At 53.2% G+C, this 23236-nt stretch overlaps 1 protein-coding gene across 1 annotated transcript in view; it reads left to right on the top strand.

The window, feature by feature from the left end:
* Positions 1-22947, top strand: part of STK35 (serine/threonine kinase 35) — a 39045-nt gene extending 16098 nt beyond the window's left edge. The window contains exon 4 of the mRNA XM_028524828.2: positions 21745-22947. The gene's annotated coding sequence lies outside the window, so the exon portion shown is untranslated. The remainder of the gene's footprint in view (positions 1-21744) is intronic.
* Positions 22948-23236: the final 289 nt, after the last annotated feature.

Here is a 23236-nt window from a genome sequence, read left to right as displayed (position 1 = left end):
ATTCCAGGTAAAAGGTCTAGCCTCTGACCTGAAGCCCGATGGACCCTAGCACAGTTGAGAGACTTCACCAACTTGGGCTAGTGAAGAGTACAGTCAGGCAGAAGAGGGACCTGCCAGGAGAGTGTGGGCAGAGCTGAGGCAGGAAATCCAAAGTGCGTACCAGGAACGGCGAGTTCAGTTGCACAGAGCCTCAGGTGTGAGCAAGGGAAATGAGATGAGAATTTAGGTGAAACCTGGGACCCTGGAATTTGACCCTGACTTAGCAGCTTTGGGGACCAGAGGAGAACATTGCAGCATTAAGAACTTGAGCGTGTGCAAGTTGAATTGAACAAAAGACTGGAGACTTGGAGACCAGTTGGACCGATTTTATTCACACTAGTGAGGGATGTTGTTGACCCTGAAATTGAGTAGCACTGAGGATAGAGGAGTGCCTTGATCATCAGGCCAGAGAATTGGCAAGACAACTGACCGGACGTGGAAGTAGAAGAAAGTAATAGATGTGGAGACGAGTGGCAGTAGATACAAATGCTGGCCAGTGTTCTGGTCAGGTTTGAATTCTTTTTTCTTGACAGAAATCTCCATCCTTTTTGAGGGGGGGATGCGGGGGAGAACATTGGCCACCATATTTGCTAGGTATTTTCACATGTACCATTTCATTTCTCCTTTCTAACCCTGTCATTTACTCAGTATCCTGCTAAGTTAGAGGCAGGTGTATCTTACTCATGCCCTTCCCTCCTCCCCCCTTTTTTCTTAATAGTATGGCAAACTGGAAATAAGCTGCTCTTACATGTCGTTAAAGCCTTGCGATGAGGAGATGGAAATGGGGCTGATCCCAGTGGTCACTCACAAGGAAGGGGCCTCAGCACACCAGACACACCGCCCTCCATCACCTGGGTTGGTTCTTGGTCCCCTCCTTCTCCGTCATCACCCTCAGATTTCTGGTTGGAGTTGGTTCATGCTGAGTTGAGCCTAGTTATATCTGTAGTGTTCTCAGCAAATTTATTCTGGAGTGGCTCGCTTGGCTTGTCTCCCATCGCCTAAACATTTATTGAATACCTTCCAGATGCCAGGCCAGCTGGGCATCCACCTGCCCAGTGGGTAAGAGAGTGGTGTTTCCCTCAAGCTAGGTTTGGGCTAACACCACATTAGAGCCCCCAGAAGGGAGGGCTAGAGAGTGTTTTCATTGTGTTTCATGCTGCCACTTCACATCACATCTTTTCCACTTTAAAAAAAACTCTTAGAATTCAAATTTGCCCTAGAGTTGGAAGAAGGTGGTCATTGGAAGAGGGACCTGAATTTGGGTTAGGATTATTAAGGAGCTGTCACAATGAACTGAGACCACAGCTTGCATTTGGATACCCACCCTTGGAATGGGTGCTGTTTTGCATGGCAGAGTTTAGCTGAACAGGAGTGATTCCTGCAGGTGGGGGAACTAGGTGCCCTTGAGAGGAGGGGAGGTTAGGGACATCGTGTCCGAGGCTCTGACCACCAGCAAAGATGGTACCAAAGATGGTACTGCACTTGGTCTTTTGGTGCCTATTTGACTGTAGCCTCTCCTACCCTGGCCCAGCTGGAAAACTAGCATTCTGGACCTGGGCCCAGGTCTCTGTGACCAGGAGCTGAGCCTGTGCCGGAAGTTGGCCATCAGTTGTGGTGTAAGGGAACTCTCTGCCTGGCTGACATTGGGGGGACCCGTGGAGTCCAAGCACCTTCCTCCCCACCAGGCTTTATAGGTAGAAAGTCTAATTCCATATATTGATTCAGCATATTTATTGGGAAACTCCTTGGCAGGGACCATTTTAGGCACACAAGATACATTGGTGAACAAAACAGATGAAAATTCTTGCAGTTGTGCAGACATATTACTAGGGAGACATCTTACTGGGGAGACAGACAAACATAGGCAATATGTTAGAAAGTGCTGAGTGCTGGGCGGGGTGTAGACCAGGGTAAAGGAGATCAAAATGCTGGGAGGTAGGAGTGAAGGTGTGTTTTTAAGCAAAAGAGATCAGGGTGGGTCTCCTTAAGACAGTGACACTTGAGCAGAGGTTAGGGGTTGAGGGAGCAAGTCACAGGGATTTCCAGCAAAAGCATTCCGCACTGAGGGAACAGCCAGCCAGCATAAAGGCTTGAAGGCTGTATCGAGAGCAGAGAGGAAAGTGTAGGAAGAAGGCTAGGGAGGTAACTCGGAGTCGACTAGAATAGGCCATATAGGTCATTGTAAGGATTTAAGCTCTTATTCTTGGGACAGACGGAAAGACATTGGTGTGTATTCAGTTATGTGACTATCTGATCTTTCAAAAGGGTCACTGATTTCTACGCTAAAAGTAATTCACCTATAATTATAGGGGAGCAAATGAGGGGCTGAGATGAGAGGCTCCTGTAATAACCCAGGTGAGAGGTAGTGGTGGCTGTGATGATCGAATTTGGGGACAATTTTGAAGTCAGCGAACAGGATTCCCTACTGGATTGAATGTAAGAAAGGACAAGGATAACAGGTTTTGGCCTTGGAAGCCACTGGAAGGTTAAAGTTGCCATCAGATGAGATGGGGAAAACTTTAGCAGGAACAGGTCCGACTGGAAGAAGTTAGGTTTTTGTCATCCAGAAGTTTGGAGTGGCTACTTTGAATCACAGTACAGAGGTGGGGCGGGCAGCCAGTTGAGTCTGGAGCTCAGGGAAGAGACCTGGCCTGGAAATGCAAGTTTAGAGATGGCCAAGCACCACAGTGAGTGTAGAGAAGATTTCAAAGAAAGACTGAGCCCCGGGCCATCTAACATTGGGGTTGGGGGAAGAAAAGGATCAGATTGGAGAGCTGGCATGCAGTCCTCGGCAGGTGAAGAGAAGACCGAGGGGGAGAAGTGACCGGCTTTGGCGTATCTGCCAGTAGATGAGTGAGGTGCAGACTGAGGATGGACCATTGGACTCAACCACTGGGAAGTCCTTCGTGCTCATGAGCAGTTTTGGTGGCACACAGTGGGGAAGACCATTCACTCGAGTAGGTTCGAGAGGGAATGAGGGAAGAATTGGAGACAGTGAGAGAATAGACCAGTGACTCTTAGTTTTCAGTCCGAAGACCCTATCACACCCTTGAAACCGAGGATTCCAGAGAGCTTTTGTGTTAGGTTTTATCTGTGGATACTTGCAGTATTAGAAATTTAAAACTGAGAGATGTTTTCAGTGTTCCTTTCAAGTGACTATCAGTAATAGTAGGTTGGCTACATGTTAATGTAACCATCATAATTTATGAAAAATTTATTTTCAGAAACAAGTATTTAGTGAATAGAATGGCACTGTTTCATAGTTTTGCAAATCTCTTTGATATCTGCCTTAATATCCAGCTGGATTCTCATATTTGCTTCTGCGTGATAACCTGGTGCCACCTTCCTCATTATAGAACTTCTGGAAAACTCCACAGCACACTTACAAGAGAATGGAAGGGGAAAGACCGATAACGTCCTAGTGTTATGAACAGTTCAGCTCCATGGACCCCCTGAACTCCAGAGCACACTTTGAGAGCCGGGGGCGGTATGGATGACCATCTGGGGATCCTGCTGGGGAGGGGAGCTGAGAAGTAGGTGGCAGCTGGGGGCCCAGGAAGAAGGGAGTTGTTCAGGCTCCCTTCCTGTGTGTCCCGATTCCTCAGCAGCTTTTGCTTTTCCGTTAGACTTGCAGTCGTGCCTCTGACTGCAGCTGCAGGCAGCAAACGTGCTTATCCCTAGCACCGTGAAGAAACGCCTCAGTGATCTGGGGCTGTAGGTTTGAATCAAGGCTGGGTGGTCTCAGTGGTTTGCAACAATGAATGAAAACGCACTGGGGTTCCTCTGAAAGGAATGATGCCGTGTGGACTGTCTAGGATTGAGTCCCACTTCTGTGTTTTACTGGCTATGTGACCTCGGGCAGGGTATTTCCCCTCTCTAGGTTTTATTATCCATAAAATAGAAAGTATCATATTTATCTTACTGAGATTTTGGGGAATTACAAGAGGTTGTGAAAGTGCCCTATAAAAACTGTCTAAATGAAATGTTAAACGGTAGAATTTTAGACACACACTTTGACTCAAGGTAGAAATATTGCCTTCTGATTTTTGCAGGAGACAGTGGTCTTTAGTAAGGGCCTTGGTTCTGATGACTACCAAATAGCTCTTTTCTTATTTCCAAACAAAGCTGTACTCAAGGCAACTCTGTCCAATTGCTTGTTTCAGAAAAATTATCTAATATTAAAGATTCCTCAGTGATGGACTCTAGCTTTCCCTTAATTTGTCAGTTTTTGAAGATGCTTAATAATTCCTAATGGTTCCTACCAGCCAGCCACAAGCCGTACCCTGAGTGGGAGGCCAGCCAAACTCATGTTCCAGGTGGCACTGCCCCCGTGTTACCAGACAGGGTGTTATGGGATGAGGGAATCTGCATTCACGGCCAACTTTGCTGTCAAGTATACAAATCTTGGTTACTAGGGCCTTTGGAAGCCAGGGCCTTAAGAATGATGTTTATTTGGAGAGGCAGCAAGCCTGCTGAAGGAAGTCAGATGTTGGTATGACCTGAGGGGCCATAGAAGAGTCTTTGCTCTGCGTGGTTTTGGTAGGTGCTCAACGTCAGGGACAGGAATCGGGCCTGATATCTTGCCGAAGTGATACGTGATACACTTACCCTTGGCCTTGGACCCAAGGGTGTGGTTCCAAGCTAACAAGCCGGGTGACCTGGGTTGGCCCCTTGACATGGGCTTCCGATTTTGCGTATGTTTTACAAGAGTTGAGGTTTCTTAACATGGGGGTCCCCACACCTCCAGTCGGGCCCCTAACGCGCACACATTGGTGAGTCGCACACTTCTCGGCTCCTCCAGCAGGCAGGGGCACATTCGTTCACACAGAGCCGCAGCCGCCAGCTGGCTCGTCGGCCCCTTCGGGCCGGAATCACACCCCCAGTGTCCATTGTCAGCATCCAGTGAGTCAGAAGTGACACAGAAACTGAAAAAAGGAAAAGAAATGCCTAACTGCTGTGGTTTATTTTATCTAATTATTTTTAAGTTTTTATTTTTGAAGGGTCTCTAATCATTTTTTATTTGTCAGTTACAGCTGACAAACAATATGTATTAGTTTCAGGTAGACACTCCAGTGATCGGATATATATATATAACTTACTAGTTTACATATCCCAATAAATCTCATACCCATCTTATACCATACATTGTTATTATAATATTACTGATTATATTCCCTGTGCTGAACTTTATATCCCCATGACTATAACTGATGTGGTTTGTTTTAAACAGCAAAGTCTTCCAAACAGAGTTACAGGGAGGTAGGTTAAAGGGGAGGGCTAGGTGAGAAATTGGGAACCCAGGACTAGGTAGGTTTCCCGGTCCCTTTTCTGGTGAGTGTGACTTTCTAGCCCAGCCAGCAGGAGGGCCAGGAACTAACACGTGGACATGCCCCCCTTCCCTCACTGGACTGCCCTCCCCAGGGGAGGTGGCAGGGGAGATGGCTTCTCACCTTGCAGCCTGGCCTCTTGAGTGTGGGGACTGAGGCGTTAGGCTCTGAGGGAAGGCCACAGTGCTGGAGATGACCAGAGATGATGCTAGTGATTGTCATCCCTGGGCTAAGTGCTTTGTGACCATTATTTCGTTAACTTCTTAAGTAACTTCCCGAAGGTCACAGAGATGATAAGGACTAAAGCCATGGGTGGCTTTACCCAATGTGGTGTATTACCTCACTGGATCATCTTTAAGACTCAAATGTTTTTGTAACTGAATTCAAGAAACAGCTGGGCACCAACTAGATTGCGTGTCCTGCCCTCCTAGGACACTCGGTCCTGCCCCTCCACTCGTTCTGAGATGAGTCCAGTGGATAGGAGGTGCCTGGCCCTGAGTAGGTTTCCAGTTGGGAGGTCGTTTCTTCTCTGAGAAAGCTCAGAGTGTGCTGGCGAACAACTAGGCGGGTAGCCCACAGGAAAGTGTAAGCAAGGAAGGCTTCATGGAAGAGGCTGACTGCCAAAGGGGCCAAAGTTATAGGTTTGATTCTTATTCCCCAGAGGCTTGTCCCACTTACTGTCTGGTAGAGCTTTGGGCAGAGGGAGGGAAACTCCAGCCTTACCCTGAAGTGGATGGTTAGATCCTTAAACAATGGGGGTTTTAGTTCAAGTAGAGAGATCATTGGGAGGGGTGTGTTTTTAGCCAGTGATTATAAATACTTTGATCCAACCAGACCTGGAACCTCTGAGGCTCCAAGTCCTTGTCTATAAAATGGAAGTCCCAGCCTTGCCTTACCCTTTCTCACCAGACGTCACGGAGCTGTGCCTGAGGGCCGGGGTCGTGAGTGAAGATCCAGAGGGTTGGCCTCTCGGTCCCCAAGAGCGTAGAGCTCAGCCTGCACTGTGGAGACCTGGCAGCCCGTGGGACTAGCATCCAAAACGTCTTCTGGGGCCTGGTCTGTCTCCTGGTGTCTTCTGGGAGTTCGCCCAGGTCGGGAGGGCTGGTGTGTGTTTGTAAGGTCAGGCAGCTCTCCCCCAAGCAGATTTTGCCCCTGCTGTTGCCATTTCTGGTCTGCTCCTGCTGTAGCAACAGAAGGAAGCCGAGCTGTAGGTTATGTAATGTGGCTGGTGGCCCCCAGGGAGAAGCTGTCCCTTGCAGCCCAGCAGGACAGCAAAGCATCTGTGGAGGGACAGGACTACCCCAGGGCTGCTGCCGTTCACATTCTCCATCTCCCTGGCACCTTTGGCTCCTTCCAGCCTAGACAGGCTCCCTCTGGGCAAACCAAAATAGCTCTCGTAATCATCCATCTGTGAGCAAAGCTGCCTGATGGCCAGGGTCCTTCCAACTCCCATTTCCTCTCACCCCAGGGCCACACAGAAACTACCACCAACAACAACAGCTCCTGGTGTGAACACCTGCTTTGAGGCGCCCCCTGACTTGTGCAGGGCAAAAGTCCTGCCCTTTTATCTCCAGCTGTGAATTAAGTACATTACACACATTATTGTCACAGCCATCTGTATAGCTGCCCTGGTACCTGCCATCACTCTGCTGCTGGGAAAGCTGAGGATCACTTTCCTGTGGTTTCGAGAGTTAGGATTTCAGACAAGGTCCCTGGCTGGAAATTCCACTGTTCCATTCTGCTTCTTGCAGCCTCTTTAAAAGCAGCTTTTGATGGGTTTATGTTTTGAGGCAGACTCTGAACTCCCCTCCAAATGGCATCACAGAGGTGGCCCTGTACGTGTTAGTGGGCAGTGCTGCCCCATGGGCGTCCTTCAGGGCCTGACAGCTGATCTGAGTACCCTGCAGCAGGGCCACCATCCGCTTTTTTGGGTGAGGTCACCTGTGTGTAGATTCCTCCTCTGTCACACGGATGCGGCCTTAAGCATGTGCAGGGAGGCAAGGCTGGGATAAGCAAGAGTCAGGCAACAGTAGGCAGCAGCCACACATGCAGGCAGACGTCAGAATTGCCGAAACAAGACTGGGAAGTGGGAAACCCACAGCACACCCCACGTGGCGGCAGGGAGGACAGCGATGGCACCGGCGAGGGCTGACAGAGCAGGCTGTGGCCTTTGTACAAGGAAGGGGCTCTGATGTGGCCCAAAGGCACCTGTTGTCCCTGTCCCCCAGTGCCCTAGCCGAGGTCTGTGCCAAGTGAACTTGGCCTGGGCATTTGAGGTTGGTGAGGACTCAAAGCAGAATGGCAGGGTTGCTGGGTTTCTCCTGACACGTCTGGCTTATGTATTGAATCTTGACTAAAGTGAGGGATTTCCTCATCTGTGCCTGTCGCTGGTGCTGCTGCCTCCGGCCCTGTGGTGAAAGACTGGGGCCAGGCAGGTTTGGTGAGCAGGAGCCCTCCTGGCTGTGGCGGGCACTTGCCCGGGGCAGGTGCTGACAGTGAAGAGCGCAGCATGCCCTCTCGGAGCTCAGGTTGGCAGTGTGGGCGAGATGCGGACACTTCGTTGCAGTAGGTGTGACTTGGAAACATACAGGAAACCTGGCGAGAGTGCAGGGAAAGCTTTCTGGAGGAGCTGGACTAGCTCTTGAAGGTGGATTTAAGGGCAACTTTGTGGCCAGGTAAGTGAAGAGGTCACATCTCAGTGTCTGTCAGAAACTCTCCTTGGCATACTGAGGCTCTGCGGGCTACAGGACTCAGCTGGCAGCGGGAAAAGGTCCCGTTCTCATAGGGAAGTTCCCAGCCAGAGATGCATTCTAGGCCCAGGAGCTGGGGAGACCCCCCCCCCCCCCCCACACACACACACACAGGCTCTGTCTTGATAAACGGGGGCAGCAGTAGATAAGCTCTCAGCCCCTCATTCCATTGCCACTAGCGAGTCCTTGGAGGTGTTACAGAATCGGAGGAAATGGAGGCCTCCTGCAGCCTATCTGGGATTCAGAGGCATGGCAGGCCTGAAAACTGCCAGCCGCATGTAAGATAAATCAATACCGTAAAGTACTGCAATGAATTTCCCAACTTAAAGGAATTTCACTTTGTGTTAGAGGTGGCAGGGGAGAGCTATAACTCAGCCTGCATCGCACACAGGTCAGAATTCTGTATTTTGGTTTTTTGGAGAAGAAAGTGATGTCGGGAGACTCTAGAGGAACGGAGCAGACCCACCCAGGCACACCACAGGGCCTGGCGCGGAAGGTAGAAGTGCTTCTGTCCCCCCAGCTGCACAGAGCATCTGGACGTGGGCCCGGGAGGTAGCCTTAGGAATGATGACCTTGGTTTTTTGTGATTCCAAGGTGTGGTACTGCAGTAGGAACGGAAGGCAAGTGGGCTTTTGGTGTGTCTTGTTGGAATTTAGTGTTGACCATCTGTTCCACTGGGCAAGTCACAGATGATGCGAGCCGGTTGACTCATTCTGCATGCACTTCTATCCTTTTGGAAAAAGGAAGCCCTGGAATATCGTGTGGCATACCCTTGTGTTTTTGCCTCTCTGTTTTTGTAGACATGTCTAAGACATGTCCTCCCGGAAAGCTCCAGTCCGGGGCAGATCTAAGGCAGGGACTGCAAGCGTGGTGCTGTCAGGTCTTGGCAGAACATGTGGGCCTTTCCAGCACGGCTCAGCCTTGTACCAGACAAAGGAGGCTGGAGTCATAGTGAAGACTCATTTGTTGTTAGTAACCAGATTGTCTGCTTGGGTTTGATGAATGTTTGGAAGGAACCCTTGGTTTGCATGGGGCAGCAGAAATGCGTGTGAGTATGCCACACCCCAGACAAACAGCACGGTGACTTTTGCCTTTTAAAAAAGTTACTTGGGCGTTCAGGCCAGTACCCCTAAACTGAAATCCAGATGTCACCACCAACGCAGACAGAGCCCTTGGAGGGGAGTCACTCCAGCCCAGTGTTTCAGAAGACCTCTGGCCGAGGGGCAGCTGTCCCCGGAACTCCAGTTTCCCGCCTACCCTGAGATTTTACTGAGTTTGGCATAACACCGTGGTGCTGTGGGCAGACCCAGGGGTGAGCCTTCTGGGCCTGCAGTCAGGGTTAACCATGGTCAGAGAGAACTCCTTCCGTTTCATCAGTGGAAGGAACTGAGGATGTTGTGACTAAGAAGGGTCCTTCTTAGTAGATTGAGATTCTGTCCTGTGAACTTGAAGGTACTGACATGCTATTGCCACATTCCTCCCTGCTCCTCCTCACTAGCTCCCACCCCTCACACATGCACAGTGCCAGTGACACACCTTAGCGCAGTGGTTCTCAAAGTGTGGTCCCCAGACTGGCAGCACCCCTGGGACCTGGTTAGAAATCCTATTCCCGGCCCCACCTCAGACCTTCAGAGTTGTAAACTGGGGAGGGGTACCCAATGACCTCGGTGATGCCGCTGCATGCCCATCTGAATCTGCCAGAGGATAAAGGCACCACCCACAGCTGTTAGACAATGGCCTTGCCTCTTACCCTTTTGCCCTCAAAGAGCTTGGATCTAGGCCTAAAGCTGGGAGCCCACGAGGTTCTAATCCTGGCCCCGTCTTCTGCAGTTACCTAGCATTGGGACTTTGGGCAAGTTACTCCTCGGCTGTGGTTTTCTCATCCAGAAAACCAGAGTACCCAGAGGACCACTCTTGGCCCCCTCTTCCCTAGTCTCTGAGCCCTGGCACGTGCGCAGTTCTGCGGCAGGTGTTCTAGGAAGGGGACCCCTGGCTTTTACCTAGTTTCTCCCTTAGTGCAGATGAGACGAGGTCCTGCCAGCTCCCCAAAAAAGGCAGAAGAGAGCAATCAAACTTCTTGTGGACTCCCCTGGCCCTGGGGCAGTGGGCTTCGAGCCGTAGTAGCAGTGAGCATCTCAGGTGAGCACCATCAGCAGTAATGGGCCCCCATGCAATCCCCTGTGGTAGGAAGGGAAATTCGAGGGGCAGCAAGGCGCAGGGAAGGGGGCAGCCGCGGGATGCACAGAGAGGGCCTAGGTCTCCACGTGGAGTCTTAGACATGGCTTTGAAGCAGACTGGAAAACTTCGCTTGTTCATTCCACAGGCAGGTATTGAGCACCTGCTGTCTGTCTGGCACGGGCCATGAGAGGAAGCTAATCCCTGACCTCACTCCGTTCAACCCTTACGCATCTCTCTGAGCCTGGGAGTCCTCATTTATCAGCTGGGTTGCTGACACTTACCAATAGGACTTTCATGAAAAGTCTGTGGAAAACTAATGTAAATAAAGCCAGCCTGGGAGCACAGTAGGCATTCCTCAGCAGTGACTCCCGCTGTCCTTTCCTACAGTTTCAGCCATGCTGTTAAGCTGGAAGTGTTGTCTCAGAATGGGTGTGGGTTCGTGTGCTTCCTACCCCAGGCCCCCTGGTGAGCACCCCTCCCAGAGGGGCCTGTTAATTTTGCATTGATTATGTACGTTGTAGATGCTAGCAGTATGTCAGTGAAACTCCAGACAGGGTCCCTGTCTTTGAGGCATGTGTTTATTTATTTTTAGAGAGGGTAAGGGAGGGAGAGAGGGAGAGAAACACCAGTGTGTGGTTGCCTCTCATGCATCCCCTACTGGGGACCTGGCCCGCAACCCAGGCATGTGCCCTGACTGGGAATCAAACTGGCAACCCTGTGGTTCACAGGCCGGCGCTCAGTCCACTGAGCCACACCAGCCGGGGCTCCTGGAGGCATTTATACCTCAGTTCACGTCATACAGGAAAACTACAGCTCCAATTCCAGGTGTGTATGGATGAAGGAAATAGAAAGTAGGGAACTGCCCAAGATGGTCAGAGGAAGTCTCTCCGAGGAAGGGGCATTGGAACTAAGGCCTGAAGGATGAGGCCTCTGCCAAGGAGAGGGGCAAGGAACTGGCCGGAGCAAGGGCGGCAGGTACCCGCTCATGCCGAGCGTTATATTTATAATCGTGAGAAGTCATTGGACAGTGGCTTTCCAACCCTATTTCCATGTGTGCAAGATCACTGCGGCTCTGGTCAATAGGATGGGGAGAGGCGAGCCTGGAAGCCGGGGGCGCAATCAGAGCCTCAGTTTTCCAGGTCAGGGTGGATGGTATAGCAGAGAAGGGGAGGTGAGCGCACGGTGTGGCTTGGAGACTTCTAAAGGGCTTGCCAGTGGACTGTGGTAGGGAGGTAAGGAAGGGGTGACCAGGGATACTTCCCTTCTTTGTGACTTGAGTCATGGGCAGCAAGGCAGAGCCATCTGAGAGAGTGAATGCTGCAGAGGGGGGCCTTTGGAGGGCGTTTGGTGAGTTGTGGATGGTTGCCTGGGTCTTCTTGAACGGCCCTTGAGTCCCAGATTTGGGGCTGAACACAGGGTGCGTCCCAGACTCCGAGTGACATCCTGAGACCCAGGGCCGAGTTCACAGCCTTCATTTGATGGTGGATCTGTCTGTGTTTTGTTCTTCCTCTTGTAATTAGCCTCTCATTAGGTGACTGATGTTTCTAGCTCTCTGTTTCCATTTGCATATGCTATAATTATGTCTCAAGAATGTAGCATGTTGCTGTTTGGTGTTTACTTTTGCTTCTGAGAGCTGCGAGCCTGTGCAGTGTGGCTGGTCACGTGGGCAGGCTGGTGGGTCTGCCGAAGAGCAGTTTCCTAGCACGGGCATCCACTCTTTGTTTTTTCAACTGGTTATGTAACATCAGGACCACAGTTACTGGTTATAAAATTGATTTTGGGAGCCGCTTTAATTTATAAGTTGAGACGTACTTTTTATTTTGGATTAAGGAAAGGAGGTGGGGGCGGGGCTCAGACCTCTCGTTCCAGTTGCATTCGAATTTCTAAGTGCAAGTACCAGGGGTGGCCCTGCAGCCTGAACTTGACGTTCAACTCGTGGAGCAGGGGCTTCAAAGTCAGCCCTTCAGCTCAGCTCTCCTTCCACCCTTGGTCTGAATTATACATAGGGCACTGGGTGGCTGCCGGCCCCACCTGCCTGCCCACCACATCTGCTTCCCTGGCACCCAGGAGAGGCGAGGCCTTTCTTCACTGGATTAGCAAATGCTCACTGAGAGCTTCTGCAGCTTGCCGGTAGTCTCTGTGCGCTCTGTTTGTTTCAGGATGGGACTAAGCCTGCACAGCCTGGAGTCTTTTTGCACATGGGGTGGGGAGGGATGGACCTCTCTCACTTGAAGTCACTGAGCTTGCATTATTTGCTGGACCTCATACTCCCCCCTGTTCATGATCCCCCCTGTTGAGTCCTCATTTACAAATGAGGATTTGCTGGGTGTGGTGTCCTCCCCACTCCCACTCCAGAGAGGACGTGGTTTGCCCCACTGGGGACCTGGCTGGAGCCCTCTGGCACCGTGGCCGTTTCATGAGCATCTGAGGTTAGGTCCTGTTGGCAAGTCTGTGGGGCACAGGACTGTCGCAGCACTCCCAGGAGCTCACAGAAGGGAATGTGGGCTTTTTGCTGAAGAAGGAAGCAGTGGCAACGTGGAGGACGTGTGGCTGAAGATGGCCCTGAAGAAAGGAGAGCAGATGAGGGGACGCAGCAGGAGCAGAGGCAGACGTTGGGAGTTTGTGGAAAGAGTGGGTGTGGAAAGCCGTTTGGGTTGGTTCCCAAAGAGCAGAATAGCACGAAGTTGCCAAGAGCCTTGAATGTCAGCCTAAGGGGAGTGAACCTCATCCTGTAAAAAAGGTGGGGGTGGATAGGTGGGGTGGGGTAGAAGGCTGTATTTTTGGCAGATGAGTCAGTTGCAGTGCCTGGAGAACTGTCAGCCCGTCGGTGGGGGGCCGGAGAGATGGAGCCAGCCTGACAGAACCAGCCTCCAGGAGGTGTGAGGCTGCACAGGCGCCTTCCGGGCCGGGAGGGAGAAGGGCACAATTGACTGGGGCCGTTAGAAACCCTGTGCCTCCATGTTGGTGCCAGGACGTTAAGAGACTTGCTTTTGAACCTGATGTGCTGAGAAACCTAGGTTTACATGACAGCTTTCAATCACTATCTGGGTGACTTTGGAGAAGTCGCCCAACTTCTGGGGCCTCATTTCCTGGGCTGGTAACTGACACTCACTCAACACTGATGCCCTCTGTGTGTTGGAGGGCAGAATGTACGAGCAGTACAAAGGCCCCCCGCAGTCGCTGTGCAGGGAGAGTTCAGTCGCGGTGGCGCTGTGCTGCCCTCATCTTGTTTGTTTTTGCCAAATCCTCACAGGCCAATCATCCATTTTCCCTTCAGTTCTCCTGAATACTTCTCCACACTCTTCCTTTCCCTAAGAGAGCTCCAAGCCCCTTAGCTAGTGCCCCCAGTGAGTTCCCCTCGGCGTAGCGGGCTGTGGGCTGGTTGCCGTAACCAGAAGTCCATACGGTCTCCTGCAGCCCAGACCACTCGGGGCATGACCTTGTGTGAGTCTTCCCTTTTCTAACCACAAATCGTGCTGTCCCCGGGTGGAAGAGCGACCTCTCCCCTTCAGCAGTAGCTGCACCTTAGATGTCTTCCTCCTGGCCGGGCCCACGGGGAGAACTCCCTTGGGAGCCCAGCCCTGCTGATCACAGCAGCACAGCTGAACCTCAGTCTCTTTGGGGGCCAATTGAGGCGGTTGGCAGCTTTCATTTTGCCCCCACTCTTAACAGGTCGAAGAAGGGAATTAGTTAAGGTATCCCTGTAGCCTACTGCTAATTACTGGGGCTGTTGCTAGAGACAAAACTGTTCCCCCTTAGTTTGTTTTGAGTGAGTCCCACCCTTACCTGTGGGAAAGCACCAACCCGAGTGCCCTGAGGGCTTCTGTGTGTGACTTCCAAGGCCGGAAAAACCAGCTTCCAATGGCCTTTCAATCGGTGTGATGATTAGGGGTGCATCCTGCTGGCTGTGGGTCACCAGCGAGACCTCCAAGTCTCTAAATCTTAGGTCTTGACCCGTGGTTATTATTTTTGTGCATTTGGCAAACTTAAATACTAGCATTTTGGCAGCACACTCCAAGGAACTGAAAAGTTTAAAACAATATTAAGCAAGTTAGCAGCAGTGACAGCATGATCACCGTTGGCTCCAGTTTGTGCAGAACCACTCACGGCCTTGATCAGGCTGCCAGGCGCACTTGGGGTGAAGCTGGCATCTGCGTGCATGGCTTTGAGCTCCGCTCACTCCTTTCCCCTCGGTTAGCCTGTCACTGCTATCCACTGGGCCTGCCCGTTGTTTCTACAAGCGTGTCCTCATTGCGGCAAGTGGGTCAAGCTCAGCTGACACGGCAGAGCCCGGCTCCTCTCAGTGGCCTTTGTCTGCTTTTAAGGGGGTCTTGGGGAGGAAAGTCACCCTCCCACTGCTGGGAAGGGCTGTGGTGCAGGGGGCTGAAGTCGGCCACCCCTAAGCACTTCCCCGACCACCCTGGCCCCAGCCCCACAGGTGCCGCAGCCTTTGTCTGCCCTTTTGTGCTGTTTCTGGTTGGGGTTGTTGATAAGGAGCCTACAGAGGTCCTCTTAGTTCTCAGTATTCCATGTGTCCCGGGCCCTTCTCAGAATCTGAATTTTGGGGATATTCTCTCCAAAAATAAATGCATGGGACTTACACTCTGTGCTACTTCATGTGCCTTCAGGGGGGTTGCAGACCTGTGCATCCTTGGAGTTAGAAGGACCCCAGGTTGAGGACCCCTGCCCTGGTCCTAAGCCTCTGCATGGCACAGGAAGAAATCCTGTGCCCTGGGATCCAGGTTCCCCACTCCCTGCCATCACCACCAGGCAAGGTCCCTTATCATTCTCTGCATTTCACTTCACTGTCTCACGGTAGGATGCTGCCCTTGTGTTTGTGCTGTCACAACCTGGGCGACAGTCCACCTCTCTGAGAAATCTGGACACACCCAAGCAGGTGACGAGGGTGTGGAAGATGGGAGGGCTGGCTTCTTAGGTAGAGGCTGGCTCTCCCTCTGGCTGCAGGGGCTGGAGCTTAGTTTTTGGGGTTGCCCCGCCCCCGTCACCTGTCTCCACTGCCCGAGTGTTTTGAGTGTGGGTAGGGGAGCCTGCCTGCCTGACACCACTGTCTCCTGAGCCACTTGTCAGCCAAGGAGAGTTGGTGGGCATTTTTACTACCTTGCAGAGGCCAGGCCTGGCAGGAGGCCGCCCTGGTGGGTCTGTAAGATCTGGGCGAGTGCACCGAGTTGAGGCCGAACCCATGTCTTCCAGTCCTAGCTGCCCTTCTCATTAAAGCTCTTACTCTCTAAGGCCAGGCCAGCTGCAAGTGGCCACACCAGTATTTCAGGCTCCATGTGAAGCAGACAGCTTTCCCCTTGAGGGCGGCCCGGATGGAAAGAAAGTGAGGGAAGGAGTAGTGGAGAGAGCTGGAATGGAGAGGGAGCCTCCTGGTTCTCCAGCTGCTGCCTGTGTCATGGCGGGAAAGCCCGTCACCCCTCAGGCCTTGTGTCTCCCTCCCAGCTCCGAAGGGGAAGGGAGGGGCGTGGCACGGTGTGGGTGGGAGAAAAACACGGCTTCTGCTAAAGCCTGGGGAAACGGCCCGGCCCTTCCTGCCCCTGAAGCAAAAGCAGGGGTTTTCATAACCATATTTTTATGTTACAATCCTGTCATGCTGATTGAATGAGGCTGTGAAGTTCATAAATTAACTTTATTTCCAGGTCCTAGCTCCCAGTTCCTAGTGATCACCCAGTGTTGGCGCCCCTGTGCTGGGCACCCTGAAGCCTGGGGTGCGGCAGCAGACTGCCCCCGGCCTTCGGGAAGCTTGCGGTTAGCAGGCGGTAAGCGTGGCCCCCACAGTGTGGTTAGTGGGGTCCTGTGGCCATTCTGTGTCTGCTCACCGGAGCCTGGCTCCTCAGGGAGTGCTTCCTGGGAGGAGGTGAGGGCCGCCTGAGCGGACAGTTGGTACAGGTTGGGGGACGGGTCGGGTGCGAGTCCAGATCGGCGGTGGCCGAGGCCTGAAGCAGAAAGGCTGCCACCTTGAGAGAAGACTGGCTTGTGGCCATGTTGTCTTGTCTGGCATTTTTGCCTGAGCCCAAGATGATTGTGAGGTCTGGTTTTCTGGGTGTGATTTAAAGCTGCCGCCACAACTTTTTAAGTCCAGTACCTCCTGTGTGTGTCATTGAGCCAACTGCAAATGCTGCCACTGGGCTCCATACCCTGCAAGGCAGGCATCGCCTCGTGTTGAATTGAGAGAGCAGGCTGGGGGGGCCCTGGCTTGGTAAAAAGGTCAGAGCTAGTGATTGGTAGAGCTGGGACTTGAACTTTAGGTCTACCTACTCCAAAGCTCATGTCCTTGACAGAGCACCCCCTCTTTGCCATTCTGTGACACACGCTTTCTGAAAGGTGCTCCCCTCATCTCCAGTTTGGGACCTGCTCCTGGATTTCTACCTGGGTTTTTGGTCTCTTGGTCAGGACTCAAAGACCATAGCGCCCCCTGGCCTTCAGAGCCTGTGGCTGCCTTGAAGTGCCTGGTGGGTGTGCTTTAATTAGTAATCTGTAAGCTTTTGTTTCCTGTTCCCTCACATCGTGCCCCTTCTGTTGACCTGAAGATGGAAAACGCTGAAACCCTGTTTGTCACCTGCACCCCCACGTTTCATACCCGGGCAGCAGGGCCCCCGTAGGCCAGGCCGATGGCTGCTCACAGCGCAGTCCCTGGTCTTGCCTGTTCCCAGCACCTCTGCCGCCAGCCCAGCCTCAGAGGGAGGATGCATCGGAAAGCTTGGCTTGGGTCCCTCTGACAGATTGGAATTGACAGTGGTGCTGGGGCCACTGAACTCCCCCAAGGGCTGGCATGCTGATAGCTGAGTAGGAAAAGCCAGCTGCTTTGTTCGGTGTGTTAAACAAGTGAAGAATGACTCATTTTGAAGCTAATCCTGTTTATTCGGAGACCTGCCCTCTGTGACCTGGGGATTACCTTTGCCTTTGTGCCTCCACAGCATGGTAGGCTGAAAACGAATACCTGAGCCTCCGTTCGTTCATCAGTAGAATGGAGAGAATTCTGCGTGGTCCTTTGTTTGGACAAAGGAAGCATAAGGAAGCAGTGCATATTAAGTCTTGCCTGGTGTCTGGCAAATTAGATGTATTGGTAGCTACAGCAATGACATCACCACACAGGGCTGCAGGGAGAACTTAGGTAAGGGTGAGTTCTCGGCCACCCACCCAGCAGTGCTGCCGTTTTGAGTTCGTGCCGCACTTTGGTGTGTGAGCACGCCAGCCAGATGGCTTCACTTCAGTGTGAGCCTCCCAGTCCCTGGCCCCATCACCACTTGCTCCCACCGCAGCTCCCCCCAACTTGTGGTCCCCACACTGCCAGTGGCCTTAGGGGAATAGTTGGGTTCCCCAGTCTGCTTGCACAGACCAGACAAGTGCTTGGCTGGCGGGGGCACTTGCCAGAAGGCTCCTCCTCCTCACTGCCTGGTTGACACCTCGTCCCTGTCCCTGCTCTGGACACCAGACCTGTGCGGAGGTCTGGAGGCAGGCCTCCTGGGAGCCTTCTTCCGTGTGAATCTGTGGATGAAAGGCTCACATGGGTTTTAAACTCTGAGTAAGCTCTTCTTATCTCGGTAGGAGAGGATTTTACATTACAGGTTACATGTTAAAAGCAGGTGCTTCGGACCGAGACAGACCCGGGTTCAGACCCTTTCCTCTACCACTTGCTAGCCTGCCTCAAGCTCTCGCCGCGCCCCCGTTGCCTCATTGCCAAGCCCGGGGTGCCCCAGCTCTTCCCCCAGAGGTCTGTGGCATGAAGTGAGGCAGGTGTAAAATACTGGGTCCGTTTTGCAACACGGCAAGTGGAAAGCAACATAGGAGCGTTGACAGTTGCGTGACTGAGTTGTCACACAGGAAGCATTGTGTCTACATAGAACATGCCTGGCACATATGAAATGCTAGGCAAGTGATTGCTGTTGGTTGGTGACGATTATGGAGGAATAAGGAGGTCAGATGTGCTAAGGGAACCGGTCCGAGAGCTGAACTAAGGGCAGAACGGGCCAACACACCTTCCCCGGTCACTGACACCATTGCCATCTCAAGACCACCTCAAATGAGGGCTGTTTAGACTGCTGGCTGGGCCGCCTTCGAAAGCACCAAACACACACTCATAGTGGAAAGACTTCGGGCAGTGAAGGGGCTGCAGAAGTTTGGATTCAGTGCCGGTTCTGCTGCTCAGCAGCTGTGTGATATGGGCCAGACTGCTCCACCTCTCTGGCCTACTTCCTTCTTAAAATGTGTAAATCCACCCTCATCAGATGGGATGATCGGGAAAGTGAAAGAACATGCTGCTGATGCCATCTCTAGGTTTATCACACCACCATCTGTGCTCAGTGGGTGCGGCTTTGCCTTCCAGGGAGGGCTCTGGTCAGAGGTAGGCATTCTGCTGAAAGACCAGGCAAGCCCTGGTTGGTGGAAGCTGGTAACTGGGCAGTGAAGCCCAGCAGTCAGGGGGCTGAGGTGCAAACACCCGCCGGGGCCAGGACCAGGTCATTTATAGTTGCTCCAAGTGCCTGGGAGGGCCTGCTGCTGCGTCAACCCGAGCATTCCTGTCCATGGCCATGAGGTTTCTGCCACTGGCTCCCTGGAAGTTTGTGCCTTCTCTAAAGGGAGACAGGAGAGAGACTCAAAGTCCAGGCCGTCTCCATGGAAGAGAGTTCCCTCTCCTTTCCCTGTCCCTGCCCACAGAGTGAGGCCAGCAGACCTACCAGGAGGGCCGGAGCCAGTGCCAAAGCTAGAGGGAGGGCGGAAGAGCCTGTGGGAAATGTCAGCCTTGATTCCGGGCAGAGGACCTGGTGACTACAGCAGTCATTACACGCTGGAGTCTCAGGAGCTCTTGCAGAGTACCGTGCTGTTGGTCGAACCTTCCGCTGTCACACTCTGTTCCACCAGTTCAGTGTGTAAAAAGGCGTTCTGACCTCTGAGTCTCTCTGCCTCCTGGGCCACACTGCCTCAGCTGCCAGTGGCCACTCTCCTGTGGCTTATCACCCTCCTGAGGAGGTTGTCTTAGCTTGGGTCCTACCAGGGGAGGGAGGAAAGCAGTGTTGAAAGGTCTTAATCTGGTCCCAGAGATTATCTGAACAGATCACACAAGACCGTACAATTTAGCAGGCTTTTCTTGTCACAGCACACGGGGACTTAGAGGGTCTTGGGTGGTGTGGTCCTCCCCATACTCTCCCTTCCCCTCATCTCCTGGGTGCTCTGCTTTGTCCACTGAGAGCACAGGGCAGAGGATGCTGAGCGAAGCCGGACGTGAGGAGGCTGCTGGGTCATCACGGGACATGCGTGTGATGATTTTATTTTTTTGAGTCAAAAGCTGAGGTGCAAGGCCACCATTGGATTTTTGTTGACAGGCAGGGAAACAGAAGCAGCAGAGGAAAAGTTGGGCCTGAGAAATCCAGGGTTTTCTTTCCAGATGGAGCACCTTTCCAGTGCCTTCTTCATTCTACTTTTCCCCAAGCACAGATGTCAGTCACGTCACCTGTGCAGCTGGGGAGGGGGTCACAGTCTCACCTCTGAGGTCTGACGGGTGGGGAGTTCCCCGCATCCACCGTGAGTGGGAGAGCCCAGAGAAGCCCCGGGGCGGGTTCCCTGGACTGCAGGCTGCTCCTCGGACCTTCCCCGTGGACTGGAGTGCGAGGTTTTGTCCGTCCTGGAGTCGGCTGTCTCAGCGCGACGTGTGCCCAGTGCTGAAACCACAGAGGAAAATGGGGCTGGGAGAAGAAGCACACGCTTGACAAAGGCGACAGTGTGTTGTGTTTTTGGCCGGACTTCCCTGTACTTGGAGGTTTTGTGTATCACGTAGTTACGGCCACGCGGTGCAGCCTGCGTTTCCCCACCGCCCCCAGCGAAGTGCCTCGGCCGTAGTGTGGTTCAAAGTGCCACACCGCCTTCTTGCTCCCTCCATAAATGTCCTCGAGTGGATGGACCATTCGCTTAAACCTCTTGTTTTTGGATTCGTGGGTGGTTACCACGTAATTTAAATACACCTCAGTGAACATCTTCACGTAGTCCTCGTGTTTGGGGCTCCCGGCCAGGCTGCATTTCCAGAGGTGGAACCTCAGGGTCTGCAGGCCCGAGCGTGTTGGAGGCTCTGAAAACACGCTGGGGGGTCGCTCTCTGGAGGCTTCGCTGCGCTCCCCCAGCGAGGGGCGCGCCCTCTCGTGGCACCCCAGCCCACTGCCAGGCAGTGTTGGCGGTTAAATGGCTGAGGCCCGCAGCCTGTTTAAATCTAATGGCACTCTCTGTTTCCGGTGGGCGTGGATGGCTGGGAGAGGATGGGCACCTCCAGTAGCTCAGCCCCTGCTGTGGGCCAGGTTCTTTCCGCTACTCCCGCCGTTTCTCAGAGGCAGAAACTGAGGCTGATGGGATGTAAACCGTCCGATCTCACTATACCCCTCTGCCGCTCTGGAGGACTAGCCAGGACCAGAGGACGACGGCCAGTGTTGGCAGACGGCACGGGCGGCAAGTAATGGTGGGAAGGGCTGGGCTGGGAGGGCGCACCCCTCACACCGCAGAGTTTACAGAGCTTTGAAGCCAATGGGGACATTTCACGCACATGATGAAGGACTTGTCCAGTTCAGTTGTCCAGGGGGAGAGTGGGCACCTTGAAGCTCTTAGATGACTTAACGTGACTTGCGGGTAGGGCGTTGCTGCCCTGGCGCCACCCTGCCTGGGACCAGGGCTGCACTTGGCGCTGACCAGGCTCAGGCTAGGGAAGCTGGGCTGGGGTGTGGGTCGGCCCGGGGCTGCCCTCTGCAGGGGCGTGCCTTCTAGGCCTCCACTTAGACCAGTCCCTGGAGGGCAAGTGGCTTGTCTGGTTCCTGAGGCCCAGCACCAAGGCGGTTGATTCCCAAATGATAGCCAATAATAACAGAGCTAGGCACTGTTCTAAGTTTCACATGTATTAGTTCATTTGGTCCTCATAATGGTACAGGTTGACAAGACCAGTTTGTCCACAGCCCAGGGTTAAGTAGTAAACCCATGAGAGTTGCTTTGAAGTTTTGGGGCAGCACAGTTAGAGAGGGAGGGGAAGGAAGAATGAGGGGAATCAGGGCCTCCAAGGCCTGTGGGGACAGACGGCTAGGGTCTGGGGGCTTTTTTTTTTTTTTTAAACAGTGCAGGTAGCCATTAGAGAGGCACAGGATTCATGATCGGAATTATATGCGCAGGCTCCCAGCCGGGGTCTGCCCTTCAGTCCCCGTGACCCTGGGCGTGCTGCTCAGCCTGCACCTCCGTTTCCTTGTCTGAGTAGTGAGGCTGTGTGGCTGCAGCAGGGTGGTGACAGCGAAGCCCAGCTGGCTTCAGGTAAAGTTTTAGACCCCTTCTCCCCCAGCGCCCAGCACATCACAGCGCCGAGCTCGCCCGGGTTGGGTGCTGGCACCTGGCGGGAGACCTGGAGCTCGGAGGCACCCGAGCCCACTGGCCCAGCGTCCACTCGTTCCCTGCCTTCTGTCTTCCAGGTTGATCCTCGGGACCCGCAGTCTCATCCAGTCTCTCTCAGAGGACGGCAGAGGGTACAGGTGGCGGGCTCGGCCGCTGGCGACCTCCCGGCAGCTGGACCTCCAGCAATGTGAAGCTTTCGTTTGGGTTTTCCCCCTTCGGTTTTGCTTAACTTGTTTTATTTTTTGTCTTTCTCTTTTATTTCTTTTTTCTATCTCTTTTTTAATTTAAACAATTTAAGACTTCAAAAGAGCAGAAGCTCTGCTGCGGACAGGCACCAATTTCTTTAAAGAAATGTAATATGGACAAAGCATATGTATAAGTTTCATTTTTAATTTCTTTTAAGGGGTTGGGGGAGCTATTTTGCTTTTGTCCTTTATTTTCCCTTTTACCCATTTCTCAGTTCCACTTACAACACCTCCCTTCCCCCGGAGAAGGCCTGCCTCCCCCTGGAGAATCGGGGGGTTTCTCCTGGAATGGGGGCATGAAGACAGAAGGAGCCTCTGGGCCACCCCTCCACCAGATGCAGAACTGCCCGGCTCCCGGGTGGGCTGCTCCTGGCCAGCCCTTGGGCCTTGAATGAAGAACCACCTGGAACAGATGACACCGGAGTTTGGCCCAGAGAACTCGAGAAAGAAGCTCTGAAACTATGGGCGTGTTCCCTTTAAGCCGTTGGAAACCCTAGGCCACACCAGGACCCACAGTGGTGGGAATCCATTCCATCTCCTGCCCTTTACCATCCGGTCTCTGTGGTGGGGGCAGGGGGTGGGGGAATGGGACAGAAGGTGACCATCTCCCACTTCCTGGCGGTTGAGCGGTCAGCCCACCCCAGCTCTACACGCCTTCCTTTCTGTTAGTGATCTTCCTCCCAGAAGAAGGTCCCCAGGAAAAAACTGCCGTGCCAAACTCTGCCTGGGACACTGCTGGGTCTTTAGCCGGCACCTATAGCTCGACCCCTCACCTCCTGCTCCTGCATCTTCTTCCCACGTGTGCCCACCAGACATCCAGGTCGTCACAGAGGCTGCCCGAGTCCCTGAGGTCTGGTTGTGACCGTCACCATAAGAACTGGGTGGTGGCCTAGACTGGCTGTCACTGCAGTGCAGGGCATGCCCTCTGTGCCGAGTGTCATGCCATCACTCACGGTGCCAGCGTCAGGCGCCGTCTCCCTCACCCCAGGGACGTACTGCCAGGTGCTCGCTTTTGGTGTCAGTGTGTCTGATGGGGACAGGGGGAACTGCCGAGAGCAGGGAGGTGACGGGCCATCCCCTGTGGCCTGTAGGTGCCCAGTTGTGGGTCAGTGACCCCAGTGCTTCCGCAGCCGTGAGCCCTCGGACCCCACGAGCAGTGTCTGTCAGTGTGGCTTAGTCTCTGCGCTCCACGACACTCGCAGCCTCCCTCGTCCTGGCTTCCGAGCCCCGTGTCCTCTGCTCAGCGCAAGGACAGCGAAGGGAGCCCGGCCTGTGCCATCCCTCCTCACCTGGGCACACTACTTTGGCTACTCCAGGAAAGGGT

The sequence above is a fragment of the Phyllostomus discolor genome, chromosome 9 (genome assembly GCF_004126475.2).
Source record: "Phyllostomus discolor isolate MPI-MPIP mPhyDis1 chromosome 9, mPhyDis1.pri.v3, whole genome shotgun sequence".
NCBI lineage: Eukaryota > Metazoa > Chordata > Mammalia > Chiroptera > Phyllostomidae > Phyllostomus > Phyllostomus discolor.
This window is presented reverse-complemented; position numbering and strand designations above follow the sequence as displayed.